This window comes from Chlorocebus sabaeus, chromosome 20 (assembly GCF_047675955.1).
Source record: "Chlorocebus sabaeus isolate Y175 chromosome 20, mChlSab1.0.hap1, whole genome shotgun sequence".
NCBI classification, from domain to species: domain Eukaryota; kingdom Metazoa; phylum Chordata; class Mammalia; order Primates; family Cercopithecidae; genus Chlorocebus; species Chlorocebus sabaeus.
The window spans coordinates 135110328-135129488 of NC_132923.1; positions in this window are offsets into that span (position 1 = coordinate 135110328).

Below are 19161 nucleotides of genomic sequence, written 5' to 3' on the forward strand. Positions count from 1 at the left end.
ACGGACTGCTCGTTCCCTAGCTGGCCACCTTCCCAGCTGGCCCCATTATCCTCCCAGAGGCATGGGGACCCCCAACCCCTCCCTCTGACCTGGTGCACCTGAAAGATCGGTGGCGCACCTTCCAGTCCCACCCAGAAGGTTCTTTCCTTCTGCTCCACCTGGAGGAGCCTCCCCTCCCTCTCTTTGTCTCTCCATTCTCTCTCTCTCTCCTTCCTCTCCCTCTATTTCTCTGTCTTCCCGTGTATCTCTGTCTCTATCTCTCTCTGTCTCTGGCTCTCTCTCTCTGTGTTTCTCTGTCTCTGGCTCTCTCCATCTCTCTCTGTCCCTATCTCTGTGTCTCTGTCTCCATCTCCTTCCATCTCTGTCTTTATCTCTCTCTGCCTCTCGTCTCCATCTCTCTGTCTTTCTCTCTGCCTCTCTCTGTGTCTGTCTCTGTCGCTCTCCGTCTCTCTCTGTCCCTCTCTCTCTGCCTCTCTCCATCTCTCCCTCTCTCTCTGTCTCTTTCTGTCTCTCTCTCTGCCTCCGTCTCCATCTGTCTCTGTCTCTCTGCCTCTCTCTGTCTCCATCTCTCTCTGTCCCTCTCTCTCTGTGTCTTTCTGTCTCTCTGTCTCTGTCTCTGTTCCTCTCTCTGCCTCTCTGTCTCTCTCCACCTCTGCCTCTCTCTGTCTCCATCTCTCTCTGTCTCTGTCTCTCTGCCTCTCTCCATCTGTCTCTCTCTGTCTCTCTCCATCTCTCTGTCCTTCTCTCTCTGTGTCTTTCTGTCTCTCTGTCTCTGTCTTTGTCTCTCTCTCTGTCCCTCCCCACCCTGTTCTCTCTGGACCATGGCTCTCTGCTCTTCTTCAGACTTGGTGGCCCAGGCTGGGGTGGGGGAGGCTCTCAGTGTAGCAACCGCCATGTGCTGTGGAGCTGGAGGGCAGACGGCTCCACCTGGCCTTTCTCACTGGTGCCTGGAGGTACACGCTTTTCCAGTGTGAGCGGAAGGGACCTGCCCTGCCTCGGAAGCTGCCCTGACTTCATCCTGGCTCACCCATGCCTGCCCTTCAGGAGGCACGAGTCTTTCAGTGCCTCCGTTGTGGAATGGAAACAGCCAGGTAGAGATGAGAACTGGAGCCATTGTTACCACAGCTTGAACTGCCCTGGGCCGAGACCCCTGGAGCCGCGTCCCAGCTGACCCTGCCGAGACCAGATGCCCTTCTTGAAGTTTTCACTTTGATCACTCAGGCCTCTCACCCCTTCTGTGTCCAAAACAGAACCCTATGCCTCCCTGCTCACCTCGTAGCCTGGCCCACAGCGATGGCCCCATCTTAGCAAACCGCAGGGCCCACGGCCATGTTGAGTACGGGAGCTGGAGGCCCAGCGTGGTCTGGATGCAGGGAGCCGGGCCCTGCTTTCTCCCCAGGTGCCCCAGGAGGGGTGGGCTCCAGGCCTCCTGGGAGGAACAGAGGACTGTGAGGCTGGTGGTTCCCTGTTCGCTTCGGGTGGGGGTCTCTACTACTGGACGGGGGGCTCGGGAACGGCCAGGAGCTGCTGGAGACCCTGGCCTGGCAGGTGCAAGATTTGGCCAGTCTAGCAAGTCCTGGGTACCTGGCACCAGGGCCTCCCGCCTTGACTCGAAGAAGGGAACCCTTAGATGGCGTGAGGGGGCCCCCACCTTCCAATGGGCCGAAAGTCTGAAGGGCGGCAAGCACCTCCACTTTCTTTCCAGGCAGGACTGTGGCCCCTCCCAGGACTGTGGTGCCCCTCCCTCAGGCTTTCCTTCTCCTTCGGACTTTATGGATGTTTTCTAACTGTTATCTTTTTTTTCTTTTTTTTTTCTTTTTTTCTTTCCTTTTTTTTTTTTAAGAGATGGGAGATCTCATTGTGTTGCCCAGGCTGGTCTTGAACTCCTGGACTCAAGTGATTCCCCCCACCTCAACCTCCCAAACTGCTGGGATACAGGCCATTTTTTTTTTTTTTTTTTTTTTTTTTTTTTTTTTTTTTTTGAGACGGAGTCTCGCTCTGTCGCCCAGACTGGAGTGCAGTGGCCAGATCTCAGCTCACTGCAACCTCCGCCTCCCGGGTTTATGCTATTCTCCTGCCTCAGCCTCCTGAGTAGCTGGGACTACAGGCGCCCGCCACCTCGCCCGGCTAGTTTTTTGTATTTTTTAGTAGAGACGAGGTTTCACCAGGTTAGCCAGGATGGTCTCGATCTCCTGACCTTGTGATCCGCCCGTCTCGGCCTCCCAAAGTGCTGGGATTACAGGCTTGAGCCACCGCGCCCGGCCATTTTTTTTTTTTTTTTTTGTGATGGAGTCTCACTCTGTTGCCCAGGCTGGCGTCAGTGGTGTGATCTTGGCTCACTGCAACCTCCACCTCCCAGTTTCAAGCAATTCTCCTGCCTCAGCCTCCTGCGTAGCTGGCATTACAGGTGCGTGTCACCACGCCCAGTTAATTTTGTATTTTTAGTAGAGACAGGGTTTCACCATGTTGGTCAGGCTGGTCTCGAACTCCCGACCTCAGGTGATCCACCCACCTTGGCCTCCCAAAGTGCTGGGATTACAAGAGTGAGCCACCACGCCCAGCCGATTTTTCTTTTTATTTTTTTTTCCTTTTTTTTCTTTGAGATGAATTTTTGCTCTTTTTTTTTTTTTTTTGTTGAGAAGGAGTCTCGCTCTGTCGCCCAGGCTGGAGTGCAGTGGCCGGATCTCGGCTCACTGCAAGCTCTGCCTCCCGGGTTCACGCCATTCTCCTGCCTCAGCCTCCCGAGTAACTGGGACTACAGACGCTCGCCACCTCGCCCGGCTATTTTTTTGTATTTTTTACTAGAGACGGGGTTTCACCAGGTTAGCCAGGATGGTCTTGATCTCCTGACCTCGTGATCCGCCCGTCTCGGCCTCCCAAAGTGCTGGGATTACAGGCTTGAGCCACCGCGCCCGGCCGAATTTTTGCTCTTTTTGCCCAGGCTGGAGTGCAGTGGCACCATCTCAGTTCACTGCAACCTCCGCCTCCTGGATTCAAGCAATTCTTTTGTCTCAGCCTCCTGAGTAGCTGGGATTACAGGTATGTGCCATCACGCCTGGCTAATTTTTGTATTTTTAGTAGAGTTGGGATTTTACCATGTTGGCCGGGGTGGTCTCGATCTCCTGACTTCAGGTGATCTGCCCGCCTCGGCCTCCCAAAGTGCTGGGATTACAGGCATGAAACACTGCCACCGGCCTGGGTAATTTTTCTACCTCCCTTTAGCTTACTATGAAATATTTGGTTCAATGTTCATCTGTTTTCTGGGCATGCCTTCCTGGTATACCTTCTTTGCAGGAATGTTACAATGTTTATTGTTTTCTCTTTTTTTTTTTTTTTTTTTTGAGACAGAATCTCGCTCTGTCCCCAAGGCTGGAGTATGGTGGCAGGATCTCGGCTCACTGCAAACTCCACCTCCCGGGTTCACGCCATTCTCCTGTCTCAGCCTCCTGAGCAGCTGGGACTACAGGTGCCCGCCACCACACCCAGTAATTTATTTTTTTAGTTTTTAAAAATTTTTTTATTTTTGGTAGAGACGGGTTTTCAATGTGTTATCCAGGATGGTCTTGATCTCTTGACCTCGTGATCCGCCCACCTTGTCCTCCCGAAGTGCTGGGATTACAGGCGTGAGCCACCGCGCCTGGCCCCCATTGTTTTCTTTTTCTTACAGAAATGCTCTATGGGATTCGATCACTCTCCCTTTCTGTCGGCCACATTTAACTAAATGGGCGCTCCTGTGCTCCCGGGAGGCGCGTGGGTCCCTGAAGGGCGCTCCTGTGCTCCCAGGAGGCGCGTGGGTCCCTGAAGTCCCTCTAGGGGCCCCTGCTGTTGTCCCTGAGCATTACATATGCAACCTTGGGCTAGACGGGTCTCTTTCCTTTGGTGTCTTTATTTTGCTTATTTTCAGTTTTTTTTTTTTTTTTTTTTTTTTTTTTTTTTGAGGCGGAGTTTCGCTCTGTCGCCCAGGCTGGAGTGCAGTGGCCGGATCTCAGCTCACTGCAAGCTCCGCCTCCCGGGTTGACGCCATTCTCCTGCCTCAGCCTCCCGAGTAGCTGGGACTACAGGCGCCCGCCACCTCGCCTGGCTAGATTTTTGTATTTTTTAGTAGAGACGGGGTTTCACCGGGTTAGCCAGGATGGTCTCGATCTCCTGACCTCGTGATCCGCCCGTCTCGGCCTCCCAAAGTGCTGGGATTACAGGCTTGAGCCACCGCGCCCGGCCTATTTTCAGTTCTTATCTGGCCCATTCCCTTCCTTCTCATTGGCCACCATCCTTGGCCACATTGGGGGTTTTTGTTTGTTTGTTTCTTTTTTTTTTAATTGAGATGGAGTCTGGCTCTGTTGCCAGGCTGGAGTGCAGTGGTGCCATCTTGGCTCACTGCAAGCTCCACCTCTCGGTTTCCAGTGATTCTCCTGCCTCAGCCTCCTGAGTAGCTGGGACTACAGGCCCGCGCCACCACACCCAGCTGAGTTTTTGTATTTTAGTAGAGACAGGGTTTCATCATGTTGGCCAGGCTGGTCTTGATCTCCTGAACTCGTGATCCACCTGCCTCGGCCTCCCAAAGTGCTGGGATTACAGGTGTGAGCCACCGCGCCTGGCCAGCTTCTCTCGGTGATCCTTGGGTTGTAGATGCATCAGCCCAGTCTCTGCCTCCCTCCTCACAGGGTGATCTCTCTGCCTGTCTCCACTGTCTCTGTGTCCAGATCTCTCCCTTTCTTTTATAAAGATACCTGTAATATTGGGAAAAACAAAGTGCTACTTTCCTCTTCTCTCACTCAACAGTCCACACTGCTGTGTCCCAGGAGCGTGGGGTTTCCCACACCAAGGAGTTCTGTTTTTTGTTGAGACGGAGTCTTGCTCTGTCGCCCAGGCTGGAGTGCAGTGGCACCATCTCAGCTCACTGCAAGCTCTGCCTCCCAGGTTCACGCCATTCTCCTGCCTCAGCCTCCTGAGTAGCTGGGACTACAGGTGCCCGCCACCACCCCTGGCTCATCCAAGCATTTTAGGAGCTGTGTGTCATGAAACAGGGAGGAAGAGCAATGCATGTTTCCCTATAGCACAGCACCATTGATGGCAGGAGGGCCCACGGTAATTCAACACGACCTCATTTCATTTGATTACGCCTGCAAAGATCCCTATTTCCAAATAAGGTCACATTCATAGTTAATGGGCCAGGACCTCATCATACCCTGTGGAAGGACACAGGAGCTATGAGTCGCTGTGGACACCGTGTCTCGGGGCAGCTGCGAGTTGCTGTGGACACCGTGTCTCGGGACAGCAACAACTGCTTGGGCCAGCGGCACGGGGGTAAAAGAATTTACCATCAACCAGGTGCAGTGGCTCACGCCTGTAATCCCTGCACTTTGGGAGGCCAAGGCGGGCAGATCACGAGGTCAGGAGATCAAGACAAGCCTGGCCAACATGGTGAAACCCCGTCTCTACTAAAAATAAACAAATTAGCTGGGTGTGGTGGTGGGCGCCTGTAGTCCCAGCTACTTGGGAGGCTGAGGCAGGAGAATTGCTTGAACCTGGGAGGTGGAGGTTGCAGTGAGCTGAGATCACACCACTGCACTCCAGCCCGAGTGACCAAGTGAGACTCCATCTCAAAAAAAAAAAAAAAAAAAAGAATTTACCAAGACAGCTGTAGGTAGAGAAAGGCAGATATGTTAGCGAAAGTAAGAAAATACGTTGCAAGGAGGCAATGGGTGGCCAGCAAGAGAGGCCAACGGCATGGAGACAAAGGCTTGCCGGGCATTTTGTAGGGTGACTCCTGGGCTGACAGCCAACGCCAAGGCAGAAGGGAGCTTTACCTGCGTTCTCCTGTCAGCCAGGGTATTTGGTAATTTGAGGATTTTGATGGCAAGCAGGAAGTTTGTGAGTGACATGCATTACTTGTTTAGGAGGGCCATACGGAAAGGCAGACCTACAGCCCATGTCCTTTCTGTCTCTGCTTTCCCCTACTCCCTCCAGCCCAACTCCTTTTCACTAATTAGGGCCCCCACACGGGACACTTTAAATGCAGCTACTGTGACTGAGGACCTCTGTTCTATATTTTAGTTAAACTTTTTTTTTTTTTTTTGAGACAGAGTCTCGCTCTGTCACCCAGGCTGGAGTGCAGTGGCGCGATCTCGGCTCACTGCAAGCTCCGCCTCCCGGGTTCACACCATTCTCCTGCCTCAGCCTCCCGAGTAGCTGGGACTACAGGCACCCACCACCACGCCCGGCTAATTTTTTGTATTTTTAGTAGAGACGGGGTTTCACCGTGTTAGCCAGGATGGTCTCGATCTCCTGACCTCGTGATCCGCCGGCCTCAGCCTCCCAAAGTGCTGGGATGAGCCACCGCGCCCGGCCGTTAAACTTAAGTTTAAACAAATAACCTCTTATGTTTGGTGCACACTTTGTCGGATGGCACAGTTCTCAAAACTCTTTTTTTCGGGAGGAGGACAGAGTCTCCCTCTGTCACCCAGGCTGGAATGCAACGTCATGATCTCCACTCACTGCAACCTCTGCCTCCTGGGTTCAAGTGATTCTCCTGCCTCAGTCTCCCGAGTAGTTCGGATTACAGGCAGCTGCCACCATGCCTAGCTAATTTTGGTATTTTTAGTAGACACCAGGTTTCACCATGATGGTCAGGCTGGTCTCGAACTCCTGACCTCAGGTGATCCACCCGCCTCGGCCTCCCAAAGTGTTGGGATCACAGGCGTGAGCCACCGCGCCCGGCCTGCTCCAGGGATAATTCTTGCCCTGCACTGGGATCTCCAGCTTGGTGCACAGAGCACTTTTTCATAGCCGCCATCCTTCATGTCTTCATTCTCAGCTCACCTAGTTCTGGTTCAGAATCAAAGAGTCACTGTGGTTGAAAAAGAGGGGAAGAGAGGGAAGAAGAGAAGCAAAGCAGAACAGGAGGCTACCCTGATAAACAGAGCTAAGGAAGGCTGTGGTTGAAAAAGAGGGGAAGGGGAGGGAAGAAGAGAAGCAAAGCAAAACAGAAGGCTACCCTGATAAACAGAGCTAAGGAAGGCTATTGAAAGGGGGTCTCAGGCCCGCATGCCTGAAAACTATCGCAAAGGATTCCAAAGACCACATACTTGCACAAAGTCCATGGCAACCTTGTACACACAAAACAACACTTCTGTGAAGGCATCTGCCCAGGACCCCCTGTCCATCCTCAGATAGTTGTCATTCTTGTTATTGATCTTTGTGGCCAGAGATAATTATTTCAAAACAAGTAATCCTTCTCATCTTTCCTTTAAAAACCTTTATCTTGGGCTAGGCATGGTGACTCACGCCTGTAATCCCAGCACTTTGGGAGGCCGAGGCGGACGGATCACAAGGTCAGGAGATTGAGACCATCCTGGCTAACACAGTGAAACCCCGTCTCTACTAAAAATACAACAGATTACAGGTGGTGGGCACGTGTACTCCCAGCTACTGAGGAGGCTGAGGCAGGAGAATCGCTTGAACTCACGAGGCAGAGGTTGCAGTGAGCCAAGATTGCGCCGCTGCACTCCAGCCTGGACCACAGAGTGAGATCCTGTCTCAAAACAAAACAAAACAACCCCGAAAGTTGCTGGGTCTGTGGCCACCATCTGAAACAGTGGTTCATGTGCTTGACACTTCCTGATAGGATCTACGGAATCTTCTCGCTCTCCAGAAAATAAGAAGAAATAAAATGGGATTCTCAAACATTAAATCACAGCAGGTTTTTTGGGTCTCCAGCAGGCTATATTATGGCCTAACTTGGGCAAACTGTCTTTATCTATCTTTCTTTTTAATTTTTCTCAGCTTCTGTTCTGCTCTAACTTGGGCACATTTTAAAACTGATGGGTGGCCAGGCGCGGTGGCTCACGCCTGTAATCCCACCTTGGGAGGCCGAGGTGGGCAGATCACGAGGTCAGCAGTTTGAGACCATGCTGGCCAACATGGTGAAACCCCATCTCTGCTAAAAATACAAAAATTAGCCGGGCGTGGTGGCGGGCGCCTGTAATTGCAACTAGTCAGGAGGCTGAGGCAGGAGAATTGCTTGAACCCCTGAGGCAGAGCTTGCAGCAGTGAGCCAAGATCGCACCACTGCACTCCAGCCTGGGCAACAAAGCAAGACTCTGTCTCAAAAAAAAAAAAAAAAAAAAATTGGCTGGGCACGGTGGCTCGCGCCTGTAATCTCAGCACTTTGGGAGGCCGAGGTGGGTAGATCACAACGTCAGGAGATCGAGACCATCCTGGCTAATCCATGAAACCCCGTCTCTACTAAAAATACAAAAAATTAGCCAGGCGTGGTGGCGGCGCCTGTAGTCCCAGCTCCTCAGGAGGCTGAGGCAGGAGAATGGCGTGAACCTGGGAGGCAGAACTTGTGGTGAGCTGAGATCACACCACTGTGCTCTAGCCTGGGCGACGGAGCGAGACTCCGTCTCAAAAAAATAAACCAGGCCGGGCGCAGTGGCTCAAGCCTGTAATCCCAGCACTTTGGGAGGCCGAGATGGGTGGATCACGAGGTCAGGAGATCGAGACCATCCTGGCTAACACGGTGAAACCCTGTCTCTACTAAAAATACAAAAAATTAGCTGGGCGTGGTGGTGCGCGCCTGTAGTCCCAGCTACTCGGGAGGCTGGGACAGGAGAATGGCATGAACCCGGGAGGTGGAGCTTGCAGTGAGCTGAGATACGGCCACTGCACTCCAGCCTGAGTGACAGAGCGAGACTCCATCTCTAAATAAATAAATAAATAAATAAATAAAAATAAACCAAAACAAACAAACAAAAAACCCAAAACTGATGGGCATTGCCGGCGCGGTGGCTCATGCCTGTAATCCTAGCACTTTGGGAGGCAAAGGTGGGCAAATCACGTGAGGTCTGGAGATCGAGACCAGCCTGGGCAACATGGTGAAACCCCGTCTCTACTAAAAACACAACAGTTAGCTGGGTGTGGTGGCACACACCTGTAGTCCCAACTACTGGGGAGGCTGAGGCATGAAAATCACTTGAACCCGGGACATGGAGGCTGCAGTGAACCGAAATCGCACCACTGCACTCCAGCTTGGGCAACAGAGTGAGACTCTGCTCAAAAAACACAACACAACAAAATAAAACAACTGACAGGCAAATCCCGTGAAGGAGAACTTGGAGCTCATGTGGTATTATTCTCCAAGAAAAGTTGCAGCTCGAGAGTTTGCAGGTAGAGCTTTTTCAGTTCCTTTTTTTTTTTTTTTTTCCTTGAGACGGAGTCTCGCTTTGTCGCCCAGGCTGGAGTGCAGTGGCCGGATCTCAGCTCACTGCAAGCTCCGCCTCCCGGGTTTACGCCATTCTCCTGCCTCAGCCTCCCGAGTAGCTGGGACTACAGGCGCCCGCCACCGCGCCCGGCTAGTTTTTTTTTTTGTATTTTTTAGTAGAGACGGGGTTTCACCGTGTTAGTCAGGATGGTATCGATCTCCTGACCTCGTGATCCGCCCGTCTCGGCCTCCCAAAGTGCTGGGATTACAGGCTTGAGCCACCGCGCCCGGCCGCTTTTTCAGTTTTTGCCTGTTTCTTTCTGCCTACCGTGAAATGTACTGACTTTTCTGCTTGTGTTGAGATGAAGCTCACCGCTTTGGTGTTCTAGCCAAGATTAAGGGGGAAGAAAAGATTCAAAGGGCTTTAAAATTACTGGATTTACAAATTACAACAGCTCTGTGGTAACCAAAACTCTAGACACAGTGAGCCGGAAATGTAACCCTAGGAAATGTAAATTTAAGTTTGACCGGGTATCAATGGCTTATGGTGACAAACAGTTAACTGAAGGATTGAAATACTTGAGGAAAAGGACCTAGAGAAATGTTTATTAAAGTTAGGCTCTGCCGGGGGCAGTGGCTCACGCCTGTAATCACAGCACTTTTGGGAGGCCAAGGCCAGTGGATCACTTGAGGTCAGGAGTTCAAGACCAGCCTGTCCAACATGGTGAAACACCGTCTCTACTAAAAATACAAAAGGTAGCTGGGTGTGGTGGCGGGCACCTGTAATCCCAGCTATTTGGGTGACTATGGCAGGAGAATTGCTTGAACCCGGCAGGCAGAGGTTGCAGTGAGCCAAGATCATGCCACTGCATTCCAGCCCGGGGAACATAGTGAGACTCTGTCTCAAAATAAATAAATAAAGTTAGGCTCTCAGGCTGGAAGTGGTGGCTCACGCCTATGGTCCCAGTTCCTGAGGAGGCTGATGTGGTAGGGATTGCTTAAACTCGGGAATTTGAGACTGCAGTGAGTCATGATCACGGCACTGCAGTCCTGCCTGGGCAACAAAGCCAGATCCTATCTCAAAAAAAAAAAAAAGCTTGGCCAGGTGCACTGGCTCACGCCTGTAATCCCAACACTTTTAGAGGCCAAGGCAGACTGATCCCTCAAGCCTGGGAGTTTGAGACCAGCCTGGGCAACATGGTAAGACTGTATCTACAAAAAGTACAATAATTGGCCAGGTGTGGCAGCGCGCGCCTGTAGTTCCAGCTACTCGGGAGGCTGAGCTGGGAGCTGAGGTGGGAGGATGGCTTGAACTCAGGAGGTGGAGGTACGGTGAACTGTGATTGTGTCACTGCACTCCAGTCTGGGTGATAGTGGGGGACCCTGTCTCAGAAAAAAAAAAAAAAAGGTAGGCTGTCAGATTAAGCTGGTCAAAATCTTAAGCTCAGAGTAGTTTTATGTTAGGTATCTCTAACATAAAAATTTTGTGGCCAGGTACGGTGGTTCACGCCTGTAATCCCAGCACTTTGGGAGGCTGAGGCGGGCGGATCTGAGGTCGGGAGTTCAAGACCAGTCTGACCAACACGGAGAAACCCCATCTCTACTAAAAATACAAAATTAATCGGGCATGGTGGCACATGCCTGTAATCCCAGCTACTGGGGAGACTGAAAGGCAGGAGAACTGCATGAATCGGGGAGGAAGAGGTTGCAGTCAGCTGAGATTGAGCCATTGCACTCCAGCCTGGGCAACAAGAGCGAAACTCCATCTCAATTTTTTTTTTTTTTTTTGCTTTGGGGCAGTGGCAGTGGCAATGGGGCTGTGTGCAGGAGCGGCACCGGGCAGGGTGGATGTGACTGGGGCAGCCCCAGGTCCCAGGCCCTGCAATGGTGAGCGGGGCGGGAGTATCCCCTTGGGCTGCATTACCCAGTGCACAGTGTGCCATTGAGCTGCTCCTCTGGCTGCCGCCATCTGTGCCGGGCCGGCCGAGATGCAGAGCCTCGTGGACATGACCTGGGAAGAGCCAGACAGTCTGTCCCATCCATGGCTTCTGGATCAAAGGGGCCCAGGGTAGTGATTACTTCTAATCCTTTGGGGGCTGCTACTGGCAGCACGCAGCCTACCAGTAGCTGCAGCAAGGGCCATCCCGGACAAGCTTGTGCAGTCCACCCTCTCGGACCTCAGGGTATACCTGGGGGCATCCACACCAGACTTGTAGGAGCAGTTCCCGTGGCACTGACCGACACTTCTAAGAGCTCAGGAGATATATCTGGCCTCCAGCAGGCTGGGCTGGCAGAAGGGATAGCTGAGGTGCATTCTCTCTTTTTTTTTTTTTTTTTTTGAGGCGGAGTTTCGCTCTGTCGCCCAGGCTGGAGTGCAGTGGCCGGATCTCAGCTCACTGCAAGCTCCGCCTCCCGGGTTGACGCCATTCTCCTGCCTCAGCCTCCCGAGTAGCTGGGACTACAGGCGCCCGCCACCTCGCCCGGCTAGATTTTTGTATTTTTTAGTAGAGACGGGGTTTCACCGGGTTAGCCAGGATGGTCTTGATCTCCTGACCTCGTGATCCGCCCGTCTCGGCCTCCCAAAGTGCTGGGATTACAGGCTTGAGCCACCGCGCCCGGCCGTCTCTCTTTTTTTTTTTTTGAGACGGAGTCTTGCTCTGTCATCCATGCTGGAGTGCAGCGGCGCAATCTCCACTCACTGCAAGCTCCGCCCCCCGGGTTCACGCCATTCTCCTGCCTCAGCCTCCCTAGTAGCTGGGACTACAGGCACCCATCACCATGCCCAGCTAATTTTTTTTTTTTTTTGTATTTTTAGTAGAGATGGGGTTTCACCATGTTTGCCAGGCTGGTCTCGATCTCCTGACCTTGTGATCCACCTGCCTTGGCCTCCCAAAGTGCGGGGGTTACAGGCATGAGCCACCGCGCCGGCCATTTTTGCATTTTTTTTAGTAGAGATGAGGTTTCACCATGTTGGCCAGGCTGGTCTCAATCTCCTGACCTCATGATCCACCCTCCTTGGCCTCCCAAAGTGCTGGGATGACAGGCATGGCCACCGCGCCCAGCCAAGGTGCAGTCTCTTTGCACTTGGTGGGGAGGGTCTGATTCTAGGCACTTCCCCAACAGTAGGGAACAGAATAGACCAATTGTGTTCCATCTACTGAGACTGGCACACTGCCCCCTGAAATCAAAGTGCGATCTCATTACCAAAGGCGAAATGAGGAACTGTGTATCAGTTAGCCTTTGCTGTGTAACAAACCATCCCAAAATTTGGCAGCTAAAACAAGGTCATGTATTTGTCCACAATTCTGTGGGTTGGCAATCTGTGCTGGGCTCGCCTGGGGACCCTCATGGAGCTGTAGTCGGCTGTCACAATGTATTTGTCCACAATTCTGTGGGTTGGCGATCTGCGCTGGGCTCACCTGGGGACCCTCATGGAGCTGTAATCGGCTGTCACACCAGCTGCGCTGGGCTCGCCTGGGGACCCTCACGGAGCTGCAGTCGGCTGTCACACCAGCTGCGCCCAGATGGGCTAGGACAGCCTGACTCACGTGTCTGGCAGGCAACAGGTTGTTGGTTGGGGTGACCTGGTTCTCCTCCATGTGGCCTGTCTAGCAGGCTGCTTCAGCCTTAGGGCTCCAGGAGAGTGAGAGTAGAAGCTGCAAGATTTCTTGGGTTCTGGGCCTGGAACTGGGGCTGGGACGTCGATTCTGCTAAGTTCTTTTTTTTTGTTTTTTTTGAGACGGAGTCTCGCTCTGTCGCCCAGGCTGGACTGCAGTGGGCGGATCTCAGCTCACTGCAAGCTCTGCCTCCTGGGTTTACGCCATTCTCCTGCCTCAGCCTCCCGAGTAGCTGGGACTACAGGCGCCTGCCACCTCGCCCAGCTAGTTTTTTGTATTTTTTAGTAGAGACAGGGTTTCAGGTGTTAGCCAGGATGGTCTCGATCTCCTGACCTCGTGATCCGCCCGTCTCGGCCTCCCAAAGTGCTGGGATTACAGGCTTCAGCCACCGCGCCCGGCCTCTGCTAAGTTCTTTTGATCAGAACGAATCAGAAGGCTTTGCCCCGATTCAAGGGATGAGAAAGAGACCACATGTCTTGATGAGAGGAACCACAAAGAATGTGTGGCCATTTTTCACCTAATGCAAATAACTTTGGGTGGGGAAATAACAATATTTCTGTCTCTCTTAGGGGACCTCGCTCTGCCTAGTCTGAAGGTAAAGACACTGTCCTGGCCCTCAGGGTCTGGGGGAAGAGGTGTTGAGGCCGGGTGAGGCCTCTCCAAGGCTGGATCCACTACAGTAGGGGCACCTTGTTTTCTGCACCGGTGGGATGGGGTTTTACTGGGCAGGACGTTCCAGAGGAGCTTCTGAAAGCCAAGAGTCCTGGGGGAAAGGGAGAGGTGGAGAAACATTTGAATACATAACCCCGAATCATTTGAAATGGGAAAAATGGGCCGGGCGCGGTGGCTCAAGCCTGTAATCCCAGCACTTTGGGAGGCCGAGACGGGTGGATCACGAGGTCAGGAGATCGAGACCATCCTGGCTAACATGGTGAAACCCCGTCTCTACTAAAAAAATACAAAAAACTAGCCGGGCGAGATGGCGGGCGCCTGTAGTCCCAGCTACTTGGGAGGCTGAGGCAGGAGAATGGCATAAACCCGGGAGGTGGAGCTTGCAGTGAGCTGAGATCCGGCCACTGCACTCCAGCCCGGGCGACAGAGCGAGACTCTGTCTCAAGGAAAAAAAAAAAAAAAAAAAAAAAAAGAAATGGGAAAAATGGTAAAATAAGGTTTTTTAAAATAATAAACCTCCCATAGAAACTGCTATCCCCCAAATTTTGGTCTGTATCCTTCATTAGATCACCTATTTGGGCAAATAAAGTTTAGCCATGTGAATGTGTCCCATTTTGTCAGAAATATAATTGGGATCCAATTATCTGTTTTTTGTTGTTGTTGTTGTTGCTGTTGTTTTGAGACGGAGTCTCACTCTGTCACCCAGGATGGAGTGCACTGGTGCGATCTTGGCTCACCGCAACCTCCGCCTCCCAGGTTCAAGCGATTTTCAGCCTCCTGAGTAGCTGGGACCACAGGCACGTGCCATCACCACACCTGGCTACTTTTTGTATTTTTAGTAGAGAGAGGGTTTCACTGTGTTAGCCCGGATGGTCTCCTGATCGTGATCTGCCTGCCTCGGCCTCCCAGAGTGCTGGGATTATAGGTGTGAGCCACCGCATGCAGTCTTTGAATGATCTGTTTTTGTATGTAATTATTGATGAATAAAACTAATTTGATATTGTTGGCTTAATGAAAAAGCTGTATCTTCTGAGTTATTGACAACATATAGATGCATTTAAAATTCTGATTTAGGCTGGGTATGGTGGCTCATACCCGTAATCCCAACACCTTGGGAGGCTGAGGTGGGAGGATTGCTTGAGCCCAGGAGTTCAAGATGAGCCCTGGAAACATAGCAAGACCTTGTTTCTAATGAAAATAAAAAATTAGCCAGGCATAATGATGCATGACTGGATTCCCAGCTACTTGAGAGGCTGAGGTGGGTGGATCACTTGAACTTGGGAGTTTTGAGGCTGCAGTGAGCCATGATCCCACAACTGTACTCAAGCTTGGGCAACAGAGCAAGATCCTGTCTCAAAAAAAAATTTAATAGGCCGGGCGCAGTGACTCATACCTGTAATCCCAGCACTTTGGGAGACGGAGGTGGGCAGATCACCTGAGGTCAGGAGTTTGAGACCAGCCTGGCCAAGATGGTGAAGTCTGTCTCTACTAAAAATACAAAAATGAGCCGGGTGTGGTGACAGGCGCCTGTGATCCCAGCTACTCGAGAGGCTGAGGCAGGAGAATTGCTTGAACCTGGGAGGCAAAGGTTGCAGTGAGCGGAGATCATGCCACTGCACTCCAGCCTGGGCGACAGAACAAGACTCCATTTCAAAAAAAAAAAAAAAATTAATATCCTTTTAACAAACTCATGGCTGGGCACGGTGGCTCACGCCTGTAAGGAGGCCAAGGCAGCCAGATCATGAAGTCAAGAGATCCAGCCCATCCTGGCCAACACAGTGAAACCCTGTCTGTACTAAAAATACAAAAATTAGCCGGGCATGGTGGCAGGCGCCTGTAATCCCAGCCACTCGGGAGGCTGAGGCAGGAGAATCGCTTAAACCTGGGAAGTGGAAGTTGCAATGAGCCGAGATCACACCACTGCACTCCAGCCTGGTGACACAGCAAGATTCCATCTCAAAAAAAAAATCATTTACACACACACACGTGTGTGTATATATTATACATATGTATGTTATATATGTGTGTGTGTGTGTGTGTGTATATTTATATAATTTTTTTAAATAGAGAGGGATCTAGCTATATTGACCAGTTTGGTCTCAAATTCCTAGTCTCAAAAGATTCTCTCACATTGGCCTCCCAAAGTGTTGGGATTACAAACATGAGCCACTGCGCCAGGCCAAACTAGATACATCTTAAGGGACAAGTCTCATGCCTGATGCATGGGTCACACACAGTGTTCACCAAACTCCCTGATGCCCTAAGCAGAAACACCCAAACTTCAAACCTGGAGAAGCTGACATTTTCATGCTACAGACAGCTTTTCCCAAGACTTCGGAACGAGACTGCATATTATAATGAGACTCTTACTCCCCTTTGATTCTACCTCTTTCACTGGGCAGGATAATGGCGTCACAGGATCCTTAGGGTGTAACTTTTCCAGCCAGAAACCTCTGTGGCTGGGGCGCCTTTGCCTGAGTTTTGCTTGGGCCCACTGGGCCCAATCCACCCACTCAGCCGGATAGGCTGCACTCAGCTGATGCTACTGGCCCAGATCCCACACCTCCAAGCATGGAGTGGCAGGGGGTGTGTGAGCAAGCACGGGGCTGTTCACTGTGCACAGCCAGGTATGCCAGCTGCAGTGGGGCAGGCAGCACCAGGCACCAGCACAGGTGCCCGCTCTGTGCAAGTCTGCAGCTGGACCAGGCATACCAGAAGTGGCTTCCATTGCAGGCACTGGGGAACATGGTGGCTCCCAGAATCTTGGAGATGCAAGGAGCTGCAGAGCCCCAAAGAGGGTGTCACAGACCTGGCTCAGGGAGCCCCCAAGTCTAGGCTCCCTGAAGGGCAACAGCTCTCTTCTCTCCTCCTTGTTGCCTGCAATGTAGCAAGCAGGGGGTGTGTTTCAGGCCTGTTTGTGTTACAGCTCTTTCAGTCCCACTATTCAGCAGGTCCCATGTTCTCATCCTGTGTCCAGGAAGAATGAGGTACGTGGATAACAGGAGGGTGAGCAAGAAAGAGAGGAGCTTCATTGAGCGACAGAACAGCTCTCAGGGGACCCGAAGTGAGTAGCTCCTTCCCACAGGAGGATTTGTCATCCCCACAAATCGAGGAGATCCCAAGTGGGTAGATCCTTCCCACAGGTGGTATTCCTGACGTCTCTGTGAGTATGGCTGAGTCTGGGGTTTTTACGGGCTTCAGAAGGGAGAAAGTGTGTGCTGATTGATCCATAGGCAGCCATGGACAGGCCCAGAAAAAGCACCATAAATCTCACTCTGGGCAGCAGACTCCACCCAGAACTGGCAGCCCAGCCCCCATGTCTCAGGCTGTCCCTAGCTTGAAGGTGGGTCTTCGATGGACACCCACCCCTTTCCACCCAGGAGCCTGTGTGCCTCCTGCCGCCATCAATCATGTTGTCCACAGGGCTCAGGCTGTTCAGGTTGAGTGTTGCCTACAGGACTGGGCTGAGCTGCCCTCAGCCCCTCCTTGGCCTTACTCTCATGCTTGTGAGCACTCCAATTCCAGAGGGGGTCTAGGCAGCAAGGGGCTGGCATGCTAGCACTGCCCTCAGTGTGTGCACACCTGGCTAGGTTGCAACAGCACCTGGCTTGGCTTCAGCTTTGTCAGGAGTCAGGAGAGGCCAGGTGGAGGTGCAGGCACTTCTGAGCTTTCGGGGGTAGGCGGGGGTGGCATCTCAGCCCTGGGATTGCAGGGATACCTGGGTCCACAGCTGTGGCTGGGCAGATGCAGCTACTCCCAGAGAGTGGGGCTCCTGTCCTGCCAACTTGGAAGGGGGCAGGGCTCCCACACGCTCAGTGGAGCACATGGTCCCAGCTGAGCCTCCCCTGCTGCAGCCAGCATCTTCCCAGCAGCTACTCAAGAGAGGCTGCCACTGCTATCAGTGGTATAACTGACATTTCACAGTCAATAGCTTCTGCTGGTAACGTCACAAAAACCTGATCTAAGAGATCTTTAGTACCTATTGGTTACATAAGGTATCAAATAAGTATGTCAATACTATATGCTGTACATGGGGAAATTCCTCTGGGAACACTGAGACCCATCCACACAGAACAAGAAAACAGGCACATGGCGGCCAAGTGTGGTGGCTCACACCTGTAATCCCAGCACTTTGGGAGGCCGGGGTGGGCGGATCACGAGATCAGGAGATTGAGACCATCCTGGATAACACGGTGAAACCCCATCTCTACTAAAAATACAAAAAAAAAAAAAAATTAGCTGGGCGTGGTGGCGGGCACCTGTGGCCCCAGCTATTCGGGAGGCTGAAGCAGGAGAATGGCATGAACCCGGGAGGCAGAGTTTGCAGTGAGTGGAGATTTGCGCCACTGCACTCCAGCCTGGGTGACAGAGCGAGACTCTGTCTCCAAAAAAAAAAAAAAAAAAAAAAAAGAAAACAGGCACATGGTTACAAGTCTCACCTAATTTCCTATGGTCATTTTATTTATTCAGCTGGTTTCCTTTAATTTCTATTTTTCTGGTTTTGTTTTCTAATTTTATTTGTTTTTAATTGCTTTCCTTTAAGCCTGGGTTCGTGGGTCAAAACCAATATGCAAACTGGGTAGTAATATTACTATGAATTTTACCTTGTATTTTCCCCTTTTAAACTTATTCATTGCCATATTTTGTAAAAGTACAATTTCTTTTTTTTGAGACAGAGTCTTGCTCTGTTGCCAGGCTGGAGTGCAGTGGCACGATTTCAGCTCACTGCAATCTCCACGTCCCAGGTTTAAGCAATTCTCCTTCCTCAGCCTCCTGAGTAGCTGGGACTACACGTGCGTGCCACCAAGCCCAGCTAATTTTTGTATTTTTAGTAGAGACAGGCTTTCACCATGTCGGCCAGGATAGTCTTGATCTCTTGACTTCGTGATCCACACGCCTCGGCCTTTCCTGGGATTACAGGTGTAAGCCACCGTGCCTGACCTGAAAGTACAATTTCTAACAGAATAATGCTGACACAGCACTTTGAGAGGATAGAAAAAGACGACAGAAGCGACAAAAACTGAAGTTAATAATGGACTCTAGGTAGACTTAGCCTGAGAGCACACCCTTCAAACCTTTGATGCTCAAATATGGTAAAAAGGGTTTTGACAATGACTCCCAGCAGTCAGTCTCTCCAGTGTGGGAGCAGACCAGCTACCTGCAACAAGTTCATCCCAGCACGGGGACTATCAAAACTTAATTACAGGATGACTCATCAGTGATGCATTTGGAGAAAGATCTCAACCAAAAGGGGGAAAATATCCAAGTTGTCAAATAAAAGTCGACTCACTTATGTTTAAAAAATACCTTGACAAATACAGCTGGGAAAGGCCACGAAGGGCGAGTTCTCATGAATAAGTAATAAGAAAAACTACCACAAGATTCTGCAAAAACCACAACCTTGCACTAAGGCAACCTCACACAAAAAAATACTTCAGCAAGGACAGCTGCCCAGCAACTGCCTGTCCAACCCTGCATTGGGAGTACGCTTGTTACTGTTCTTTGTAGCCAAGGTTAATTATTTCCAAACCATTATCTTCCTCTTCATTTTTTCTTTAAAAACCGTTACTTTCCTGAATGCGCAAATCGTTTACTATGGCAGGCATATTCGCCAACGTCCTATTCCCAAATAAATATTTTCAGTTAGAGAACTTTTTTTTTTTTTTTTTT